The sequence below is a fragment of the Danio aesculapii genome, chromosome 12 (assembly GCF_903798145.1).
Source record: "Danio aesculapii chromosome 12, fDanAes4.1, whole genome shotgun sequence".
NCBI classification, from domain to species: Eukaryota; Metazoa; Chordata; class Actinopteri; order Cypriniformes; family Danionidae; genus Danio; species Danio aesculapii.
In genome coordinates, this window is record NC_079446.1 from 27,412,460 (window position 1) to 27,425,183 (window position 12,724).

Consider the following 12,724-nt stretch of genomic DNA (forward strand, 5'->3'; position numbering starts at 1 on the left):
ATTCATTTTAAGGTGTCCTTGGTAAATATGTTTAATGTATTTACTATAGTAATTATTTATGCATAATACATGTCACTAACCCTCATCCTATACCTACCATATAGTAAGTACATGATGTAGTTAACTCATAGTTCTCAGTTGTTAAAAATATTAATCATCTGTTTCTAAATGTTCTGCTTCTAGAAGTGAGGGGGATGTATGCCACCCTCCCCCACTGCCCCCCAGATTGTTGGTCAAGATACCCCCCAGATACATGTGGTTGGTCAAGCCCAGTCACATGTGAGAATTGTTACATTATAATGTTCCCAAAAAGATATTGTAATTTCTTTTAATGGAGATTTTCTTAGCTTTTTAAGATGCAAAATATGTCCCCAATTATAGAATCAAGCATTGTGGTAAAGCACATGCTGCTCACATGAGTTGTGTTTGAGTGAACAATTCAAAATAACAGAAGTAATACAGATTAGTAGTTGCCAATAATATGTATTTCTGCTATGAAATAAGTTGTGTTTTCTCATGAAAGATGTGGACTGAAGCCAAACAGTCTTACTCCCAGTGGGATCACTGCTTGTATCTTCATGGGCCTCCCCTAATGCACAGGGTCTCAATGGCAGACCATTATTTTCCATAGAGAAGGGAAACACAAATAAGGAATAAGTCAGTAGATCACTAGAAACCAGTAATGCCGCAATCAAGACCTGTAGTCACTTAGAATTACATTCTACAAAATGAATTCAACCAGTGAAGTTTAATTTATAGTAATATTAAATATTTGAACCACAATAAAGTCCCTTAGATTTGTATACGGCAAGATTAACCTAGCACAAAACAAAATATTAACATTTTCATGTCCATTATACTATCTCAAGTCAAGTAATCTTATATTAAAAGTGTAATAAGAAATCTTCAGTGTTTGTTTATTAACAGAAACATTGCATAAGTCTGCTTACTTTATGTCTTCCTGTTGTCATCGTTTACTTTGTTGAAAGGACAATACATGAGCTACAGTGTGATTTATTATTATTATCATCATCATCGTCGTCATAGCCGTGCGTTATATAAGTATGCAGTGACACAATGACCTTTTAGATGGATAATTTCCATACAGGAAGACTCTAAATAAAGATGCTCAGGGCATGTAGAGTGCACTATTCTGCGAGCTTTCATATTTGGAAAAAAAAGGTTAGTTTGGTGGATGGAAAGGGGGAAACAATCTAATTTTATCTTTTAAAATGTTCTTAAATAAGATGTACTGTCACTGTCTGTTGAAAGAGGTTTTCCGTAGCTGCATTTAGACATATTTAAACCACAAAGGGCATCTTTTTTACAGTATGACTGAGTCTGACCTGGTGAGGACCTTTGTGAAGCTGTTACTAGATGAAGCATTGTAAGATTTTGGCTTTGATTTCTAAAAGAGGAACAAGACAATGTGGGTGTTGTTTGGCTACATTGCAAAAAAAACAAACAAAAAAAAACAGCATCTGACATTATCTGATGCATCGATAGTCACTGATTCGAGATCAGTAATTCTGAGCAATTGTCAATGTGTCCGCCAGGCAGATGCAATGTGCTTTACGCAAAAACACACAAACCACAACAACCACCACTTCCGGCAGTAAGGCACACGACTGGAGCTTTCTCGTGGGAACTTGTTCGACACTTTACCTCTTGACTTTTTCATATTCACATACTTCTGTGTGTCTAAATGTGCATGTGCTAATAGTGTCGGGTCTGCTTGTACAGTACAGTTGTGTATTGTAAAAATACATTAAAAACACCAAGATATGATAGCTATGGAAAGCAAACAAACAAATAAACTACTAGTTCTAGTCACTTAAATTTCATAGATAGTTTAATAATGTGATGTGAGCCGTTTAAGATTTGGAAATTCTAAAGAGATTGTGATTGAGAAATGTGACTGAAAATGAAGGGAATGTATTGTCTAAAATAGCTATGAAAACATTCACATCAAATGTGTGTCACAATTTATCACACTGCTTTCCCCCATTGCTCTTTTCAGCTGATGAGTATAATCAGCTATTCATTTTTTGATGCATGTCTTCCATCTGGTGGCAAAAACAGCTAAATGTCATTATATCAAACAAAGTAGTATTTAACAAAGTTGTCGAATCTATTTACAACTCATTTAAAAGACCATATGTAAATATGAATTAACCTTTTTACTGTTCATTCATTCATTCATTCATTCATTCATTCATTCATTCATAAGGTCACTAAACCGATTTCTGTAATTTTAATTAATATATAAAATAATAATATGGTAGTTATAAGACACTGTTTATGATTTGCATACATTATTAACAACATTGAGAGTATACAATGCTGATATATAAAAAATACATAATGTACATTGTTTAAAAAAAAGATTAAAAATGTCTGTTTTCAGTAGTGCTTGGTAGAAAAAAAACATTTAAACTGTAAGGTTCATTGTTCATTAAATAGCATCTACAAATCGTTTAATCAAATCAAGAAATGTAAATCAAATAAACAGATGAATTAGAGCTTGCGAGTATGAATCACATCAAATCTCTAGTCCTAGTTTTCAGGTTGTTCCAAAAAAGTACCTATGTAGCCAATGCGCAAACCACAGCATTGTTATTGGAAGTATAGAATTCCCCATCTTATGTCCCACATGACCAAGGAAGTCATAACCCAGGCCTTCCTTTGGCTTTTAGGGGGTTAGAAAATCGAGCCTGGGCTGCAGCTTCAATCAGGCCACACAAAATTATATAAAAAGTTGCAGGAGAGCACTGAGTGGATCCATATGAAGATAAGCACAAGTAAATCAAAGAGCATTTCAGCAACTATTGGAAGGCTGTCAGAAAAATCCATAAAAACTCAAGACCAGTTGCTTCATGAAGATAAACAGGGTTGTGCCTGGTCAGTACTTGGGTTGTGAGACCTCCTAAAGGAAAACTAAGAAAGGACAAGTATTTTGGATGAAACATTAAATTAACTCTCAACTTTTTTTGGAAATATATACAACATTTTATAGCTACGGAAAAAAAGGAAAGGTTTTGACTGATGAACTTTTGACAGTTTGAACTTTTTTCGGTTGTGATGTTTCTTGAATGTTAATCTATAATAAAGCATCTTTTAATTTTTAACTCTTACTGTAATGTCGAAAAAAAAGAAAAAAAAATATATTGCTATGCTTTGAATAATAGTGAAGATTTACCCTTGGTAATGATAAATTAATTTAAACAACAGAAACACCACAACATACTTTTTACTCAACATTTCATAATGTGTGGCTTACATATTTACACATGACACACTCCATACATTCGCAAACATAATACACTCTCATGAGACACCCTATACATATACATATACACACTCTATATATATGCACACATGATACATTTTATACACACGATACACTCCATTTTGTAGATATGCACAAATGATACACTTTATTCATCTACAGTCATATGCACAGATTATACATACTACACATATAAACACAGTCTATTCCATACATATACACACATGATGCACTCCTGTCAGGGTTTGGGATAGAACCCAGTTCTCTGGTGTGATAGATGAATTACATACCCTTTGAGCTACTGGAAGTTGATGAAACTCACACTCCATACACATGCAAATATGATACACTCTCCACATGTATTCACATGATGCACTCTATAAATATTTACTCATTATATACCCTATGCATATACTCACATAATACACTATACATATACACACTACACATATACATAATCCATACATATGCACATTACACTCTGTACATATACACAATCCATACATATACGCACATGAAACTCCCTATACATACAAATGATTCATCCTATTCATATACACTTCATATTGTACATTTGATACAAACACACAAGACACTCCATTTTTTAGATATGCACACATAATACACTCTATACATTTAGAGTATGTATAGAGTGTATATCCTACATATATACATACTTCATACAAATGCACTGATAATACATTATACACATATGGTATATTCAATTCCATACATACACATGATATGGTCCTGTCAGGGTCTGGGATAGAACCCGGGTCTCTGGTGTGACAGGTGAACCACATACCCACTGAGCTACTTGAAGGTGATGGAACTCACATATGCACACATGATACACTCTATACATATACAGACTGTATTCATATGTACACATGATACATTCTACACACGCACTAATGATACATTTTACACATTTACACACACAATACACTCCATATATATGCACACATGATATATCCCATTCCATTCTGCGACGGCCCGCAACCCACGAGCTCACTACTGCCACCTGCTGTGGTGCCCTGTGAGCTCTGAGCGGTGAGAGTGCTCACTACTGTGCTACTGGAAGTTGATGAAACTCTTATACACACCATCTATATTAACACATGACACACTCCATACAAATGCAAACATGATGCACTATCCACATGATACACTCTATTCATATTTACTCTGGATACATATACTCACATGATACACTATATATAATCCATTCCATACATATGCTCATTACACTTTGTACATATACACATATGAAACTCCCTATACATACAAAGGATTCATCCTATACATATACGATACATTCAATTTTGTAGATATGCACACATGATACACTCTATACATATACAGACTTTATTCATATGCACACATGATACATTCTACACATATACATACTTCATACAAATGCACTGATGATACATTATATACATTCAATTCCATACATAGACACACATGATAAAGTCCTGTCAGGGTCTGGGATAGAACCCAGGTCTCTGGTGTGAAAGGTGAACCACATACCCACTGAGCTACTGGAAGGTGATGAAACTCATCAAAAATCTTATACACACGTGGGGTGTATCATGAGTAAATATGTATAGAGGGTATTATGTTTGCGTATGTATGGAGTGTGTCATGTGTAAATATGGATGGAATGTATTATGTGTGTGTACGAATAGTGTGTATCATGTGTGCATATGTATGGAGTGCATTGTGTGTGTATGTGTAAAATGTATCATTTGTGCATTTGTATGAAGTCTGTATATGTATAGAGTGTGTGTATATGTACAGAATGTATCACGTGTGTATATGTATAGAGTGTATCATGTGTGCATATAAAGTATATATAGGAGTGTATCAAGTGTGTATACGATTTTTGATGAGTTTAATCAACTTCCAGTAGCTCAAAGGGTATGTGATTGACCTTTCACACCAGAGACCCGGGTTCTATCCCAGACCCTGACAGGAGTGTATCATGTGGGTGAATATGTATGGAATGGAATGGGATGTATCATGTATGTATGAAGTGTATTGAGTATGTGTATGTATGTGTGTAAAAGGTATTATTAGTGCATATGTATGAAGTGTGTATGTGTGTAGAATGTATCATGTGTGCATATGAATAAAGTCTGTATATGTATAGAGTGAATCATGTGTGCATATCTACAAAACGGAGTGTGTCATGTGTATATTTATAGAGTGTATTTTATGTGAGCATGTGTGTAGAGTGTATATGTATAGGATGAATCATTTGTATGTATAGGGAGTTTCATATGTGTGTGTGTGTGTATATATATATATATATATATATATATATATATATATATATATATATATATATGGATTGTGTATACATACAGAGTGTAATGAGCATATGTATATGTATAGTGTATCATGTGAGTATATGTATAGGGTGTATTCAGAGTAAATATGCATCATGTGGAGAGTGCATCACGTTTACATATGTATGGAGTGTGTCATGGGTTAATATGGATGGAGGGTATCATGTGTATATAAGATTTTTGGTGAGTTTCATCAACTTCAAGTAGCTCAGTGGGTACGTGATTCACCTTTCACTTTATACATGTACATACACACGGTACACTCTATTTACACTCACTACTGTGCTACTGGAAGTTGATGAAACTCATCAAAAATCTTATACACAAATGATACTCTGCATCCATATTAACACATGGCACACTCCATACATACGCAAACATAATACACTCTATTCATATTTATTCATGATACACCCTATACATATACTCACATGATACACTATAAATATACACACACTATATATGCACACATGATACACTTTATACACACACACACACACGATACCAATGAGCTACTAGAAGTTGATGAAACTCACCTAAAATCTTATATACACATGATACACTCCATCCATATTAACACATGACGCACCCCATACATACGCAAACATGATACACTCTATACATATTTGCTCATGATACACTATACATATACACACTCTATATATGCACACATCTATACATACACACACACGCGATACATTGAGGCACACCTCAAACGAGCCAGCGAACTAATAAGGTTTAACAACTTTATTAATCCCACCAGGGGCAATTAGATTAGGGTAATAGCATGTCATGATACAACGAACACAAAGAGACAAATCACTTACAAACAGTGTTAAAAAAAAAATACAAAAAAAACGTAAAAACCTGTATTAGAAATGTAAATTTAAAACTTGCTAAAATGTAATGTTGTAAAGCCTTATTGCCTCTGGAACAAAGGTAAATTTATATCTGTTGGAAGAGCATTTAATGCTTCTTAACCTTCTTCCAGAGGGCAACAGAACAAAAAAGGCTTCAGAGGATGGGAGTCATCTCTTATCACACTTTTCCTTAATACTTGCTGTTCATGTAAGTCCACTAGACTCTTCAGAGGTAAACTAGTAATCTTGGAGCAAGTCTTGACTAAATTTTGAAGTCGATTTTTCTCTCTAACGGAAAGTGAAGAGAACCAGCATAAAAAGGAAAAGCTTAATAAACTCTCAATATAGGTGGTATAAAAAGTTCTCAGTATACGTTTTTCTACACAGAAAGAGTTCAGTTTTCTAAGAACATACATTCTCTGATGCACTTTCTAAGCAAAAGCTTCTGAATTCTGCTGGAAATTTAATGTGGTATCACATTGTTCTAAGATACTTATATTCCTGTACCCTTTCAACTTGTTTTCCATTAAAATACACTGGTTTCACTTCTAAGGCATTTTTTTTCTGAAATCAATTACCATCTCTTTTGTTTTTGTGATATTCAGTTGTAGTTCAGCTGCTTTGCACCACTTAAAAAACCCATTATGATTATCGCTGTCATTACAATCTGTATTTGTTAACAAGGATAAAAAAACTGTCGTCAGCATACTTGATTATATGGCAGTTGTTCTTAGTGCTACGACATTCATTTGTGTACAATATAAAAAGAATTGAGGACAGTACACAACCCTGTGGAGATCCTATTGATGTAAAAAGCATGTCTGAAAGCACTCCGTTCAACATGACTCTCTGCTGCCTACATGTCAAGAAGTCTAAAATCCATAAAACCAAACCATGACACATCAAATTCATCTACAAGTTTCTTTGCTAAAATAAAAGGATTCACAGTATTAAATGCAGAGGAAAAGTCCACAAATAGCATTCTTGCAAAAGCACATTTACTCTCTAAATGTTGATGTGCGGTATTTAGAAGGAAAATTGCATCATCTACCCCTCTTTTAGTGCGATATGCAAACTGCAAAGAATCCAACTTATGATCAGTTTCTGTCAGCAGTTGTGACTTAACCAGCCTGATCTCACGAGAAAATGTAAGTATTTTACGTTTTGTCAGTTTAGTGGCTAATTCGTACGAATACGATTTTAAAAAGGAGGCGTGGCACCTAACCCCACCCCTAAACCCAACCGTCATTGGGGGATGAGCAAATCGTACTAAATTGTACGAATTAAATCGTACGAATTCATATGAATTAGCCACTAAATCAAAAAGTTACGAATTGCTGTGAGATTGTGTTGGCAATTCGTAACTTTTCGCCACTAAACTGACAAAACGTAAAATACTTACGTTTTCTCGTGAGATCAGGCTGGAATTGCCGTGAGATTGTGTTGCACTTAACCTCTCTCTCTAAGGCTTTCATAACTAAGGACGTTAAGGCTATGGGCCGAAAATCATTAAAGGAGTTTGATTTCTCTCTCTTTGGAATAGGTATTACGTTAGATGTTTTCCATAAGTGGGGAACCACTGCTTGATTTAGGGAAGCCTGAAACAATGAATGAAACACTACACTGAGTTGCTCTGCACAGTGTTTAAGTGTTCTTCCACAAATTTCATCTGGACCAGGTGCTTTATTACCAGGTGTAGCTTTCAACTGCTTAACTACATTAAAAAGCTAATCTTCTCCCGCACTACACAACGTGCGCATGCGCGAATTAATGAATTACTTAGTTTATTCGGGTCATTCTTCTTTTGTCACATAACATGAAAGAAATTATAAGAGATGAGTTATTTAATTAATCAAATTGTCTTTGTGAACCGTTTTGTAACATATGATGCTGCAGGCATTATAAACCTAAACATTTTTATAATCGTTGTTTATTGTTTTATTATTATTATTATTATTATTATTATTATTATTATTATTATTATTGTTATTATTATTATTACCAGAAAAGCTTTATAGCAAAACAGATTACTTTAAATCACAATAATAAAAACAAACAGAAGAAAAACAAAAACAAGTAAGCTTTAAATTAAATAACAGGTTTGTGCCATAAAAGCTTTATATCAAATAGGGCAACTATTTTTTATTAAACAGAAATTTAAATGAAAAATAAATTCAAATAAAAAAATACAAAAGCCACAGAGCCTAATGAGCTTAACAAATTGACTTTAGGATATTAAAACAACAGTGTACAACAAACTTGGCTTTTTTTTAAATAATTAGAATTAAATAAGCTTTAAAACAACACTGTGTGGCTTTACTTGTTGGATTTGGCTTAAGGTATGTTAGCATTCAAAAACACAAGCTCCCGAATCTTTGTTAGGCCTAGTCTGTTTCTTCTTTCTGATGATTTGAAGTGCTTCTTTTGTCATTACTTGTTGGTCGCAGGATAAGCTTCTTCTAAATAAGTAAATGTAAATGCAATCTTTTTTATACAAATATTAGACCAATACATAAAGTCTGCATAGAAAACATTATTAAACAAAACAATGGGGTAAAAATGAACAAATCACTTGTAATTGTAGAATTTGATTAATTTATCATATAGCCTAGCTTAGTGTTTGTTTTCTGATAGCAAGGCAGCAAATAGACAACCAATATATATATATATATATATATATATATATATATATATAAATATATATATATATATATATATATATATATATATATAATAACAAAAAAAAATAAAACCACATATCCAGCAGAAAAAAAGTAACAACAACTTAGTGACAATGGGACAGACCTTTTTATTTCTGAGAAAAATGCTTTTTTAGGTACACATTTGATGATTTAATGAAAAGTCTAAAATATGATCCATGATGCAACAAAAATTCAGTTTTACATAAGTATTACTGACTTAGGTTCTCGTTGCAGTGTACATTAGAGCTACAGTTTAAGATCAGAAATGCACATAATAATAATAATAATAATAATAATAATAATAATAATAATAATAATAATAATAATAATAATGATTATGATCTCAGATTTTAACTAAAATATCTTAACTTGTGTTCTAGAAATGAATGAAGGTCTCTGGGGTTTAGAACAACACAAGGATAAGTCATTAATTACATAATTTTCATTTGTGGCTGAAATTATCCTTTAAAGGGCACCTATTTTACCCATTTTTCAAGATTTAAGATAAGTCTTTTGTGTCTCCAGAATGTGTCTGTAAGGTTTCAGCTCAAAACACCCATCCGATTTTTTATTATACCTTTCAGAATATTGGATTTTCTGCTCTGAACACAATGTAGCTGTTTTAGTTGACTGTGCCTTTAATGCTAGTTCCCACGTGCCTGTCAGAGTTTGCCTTAATCTCCAGCGGTGTCAGATAAACAGCACAGTGACAGACATGAAAGAAGCAGATCTCACGTTTCTGCAAAGCTGTTACAGTTCACGCACACACACACACACACACACACACACACACACGCACACACACACACACACACACACACACAGTGGTACAAAATAAACCAGATTTAACGTCCACAAATTAGGATTGAAGCATTTTCTTTTAAAATTGTACTGACATGCGGCTGTGGTGATGAAGACGGTAAAAACGCTGTAATTCGTTACAAAAATGCACTGTTTTAAAAATGTTATAAACTTAATAAATAAACTCATTCTTGATTGTTGATCACAGCGAGCTGAACAGATATTTTAATCCCAGTTGTTTTATGCATGTCCAATCTTGTTGGTATGATTATACGCGTTAAAACGAATACATGTTAATGCGTGGCTGTCAATCAATTTGGTGGGCAGGGAAACTGCACTCCTACGTCACGTTACGGTTGGCCCTTAAAATGGGAGGGATTTAGATCCTATTTTAAGATCAGGAAATTAAAAAAAGAAAGACGTATTATCTTTATATCACCCCAATATGACTGTGGATACACTATACCTACACACAGTTCTGTCCAAACAGCTTCAAAGAGATTCATAGTTAAGATTTTCCTCATATGTGCCCTTTCAATGTCTAATTTACTGTTGGCCTAATCCTGGCTTAATCTAAGACCTGTCTGAGAAACCAGACCATTATGTTTAGAATGGAATTTAAGTATGACTCTACCATTAAGGATTAAAAGGGCAAAGGCACTAGAAGGTGGGTGCCCACCTGATGAACCCAATTAAGCTTATACCTTACTTCGTCCATACACTAAAAATACTGGGTTGCCGAAACTCGTGTTGGGCCAAATATGGACAAACGTTCTAAAAAGTGTATAAAAGGGTAGTTCAAAAGTAATTTTAAAAATTAACACATCCATATGACCCAACATTTGGTTGGCAACCCTGCATTTTTTAGAATGTACCTCAAACCTGCCCACTCATAGAACCACCATTCAAAATGTACCACATTTGCCCCCTCCCGTCTGAGGCATGTGCAGTAGCAACAACGGATAGCCCATAAAATGTGTCTACAAATCTATCGACCCAATCCTTGTTCATGATTTCCACGTTACGGACTGCATTGAGAACATCCGCCTCTTGGTTTTAGTGTTGTGAAGTTCTCACTTTGGCCAAGAGATGTCAGTATTGGAGTAGTTTAGAACCACAAGCCAAAGCAAACAGTCCAAACGTACATTTTCTGGATGACAGGAACCGCCCAGTTGTTTTCCTTGTATTTCAGTACATGCCTTTTAGAAAAACATCATTCATTTAGTGAGGATCCTCATTATATTCATAAATGTAAATAAAAGGAAATAACAGAGACGTTTCTTCAAATTTTATACATTTAATTAATGTTCATCAAATATTAAAGCAGATGTGCTTTTATCTAGGTAGCGTATGCATATTGCATGATCACCAAACATTAATCTGCAAAAATCTGTTTTCTTTTAAGGAACAGCTGCCATTTATTCATACATACGCAGAAAAGAATATTTCTAATGAAGCAAATTGTCAATAACTAAAGGAGACGTCACATGCTGAGTTACAGTCTAACTTGTGGGTGGAGATGGGGTGTCGAGGGTCGTTGTGGACACATCATTAAACGTAACAAGTTCGCAAAGAAAAAAAGCTACACAATTTACTAGGGGGGGTTGCACATTCTCTTCAATGTAAAGGGGAAGCCATTCCTGGAACAACACATTAAAGGGCAGTTAATTTACAACCTCTCTCCGCCTCCCAACGCACCCTCCTCACCGTTTATCCAATCACGCAGAAGGTGTTGTCTGTGTGTAGCCAATAATAGACCAGCACTTGCCCTTTGAAACAGGACCATGATAAATTATTGTATGTCAGTCCTGTGTGAAGAGGGACCCATGTTAATGGGTGAGAGAGTACAGACCAGCAAGCAGCACACTGAATCGATCACAATATTATTCTTAAAAAGTAACTTTTATCATTCATGTTTTTAAAAATTTGTTAAAATATGTAAATTAAAATATATAATAAAAACAAAATAAGAAAATTAAGTTTTAAGTAATAACATAAATAATAAGTCAATAACACAAATAATAATAATAATAATAATTTTCCCAGTGATGGGTTGAGGCTGGAAGAGCATCCGCTGTATAAAACATATGCTGGATAAATTGGCGGTTCATTCCACTGTGGTGACTCCAGATTAATAAAGAGACTAAGCTGCAAAGAAAATGAATGAATGAATGAATGAATGAATAATAATAATTCATTTAGTCATTTTTTTTTTCGATTTAGTCCCTTCATTTAACAGGGGTCACCACAGCGGAATGAACCGCCAATTTATCCAGCATATGTTTTATGCAGTAGATGCCCTTCCAGCCACAACCCAACACTGGGAATCACCCATACACTCTTTGGATTCACACACATACACTTTGGCCAATTTAGCTTATTCAATTCACCTATAGCGCATGTGTTTAGACTGTGGGGGAAACCCACGGGAACACAGGAGAACATGCAAACTCCGCACAGAAATGCCAACTTACCCAGCTAGGGCTCAAACCAGCGACCTTCTTGCTGTGAGGCGATCGTGCTACCCACTGCGCCACCATGATGCCAAATAATAATAATAACAATGTAAAATTATTATTATTATTATTATTATTATTATTATTATTATTATTATTATTATTATTATTATTGTGGTAAATTCATATTAAATTAGAAACTAAGCAACATTTGCTGTCCCATCAGGGCATATCTAGGCTATATGTTTTCAAAACTCGATAC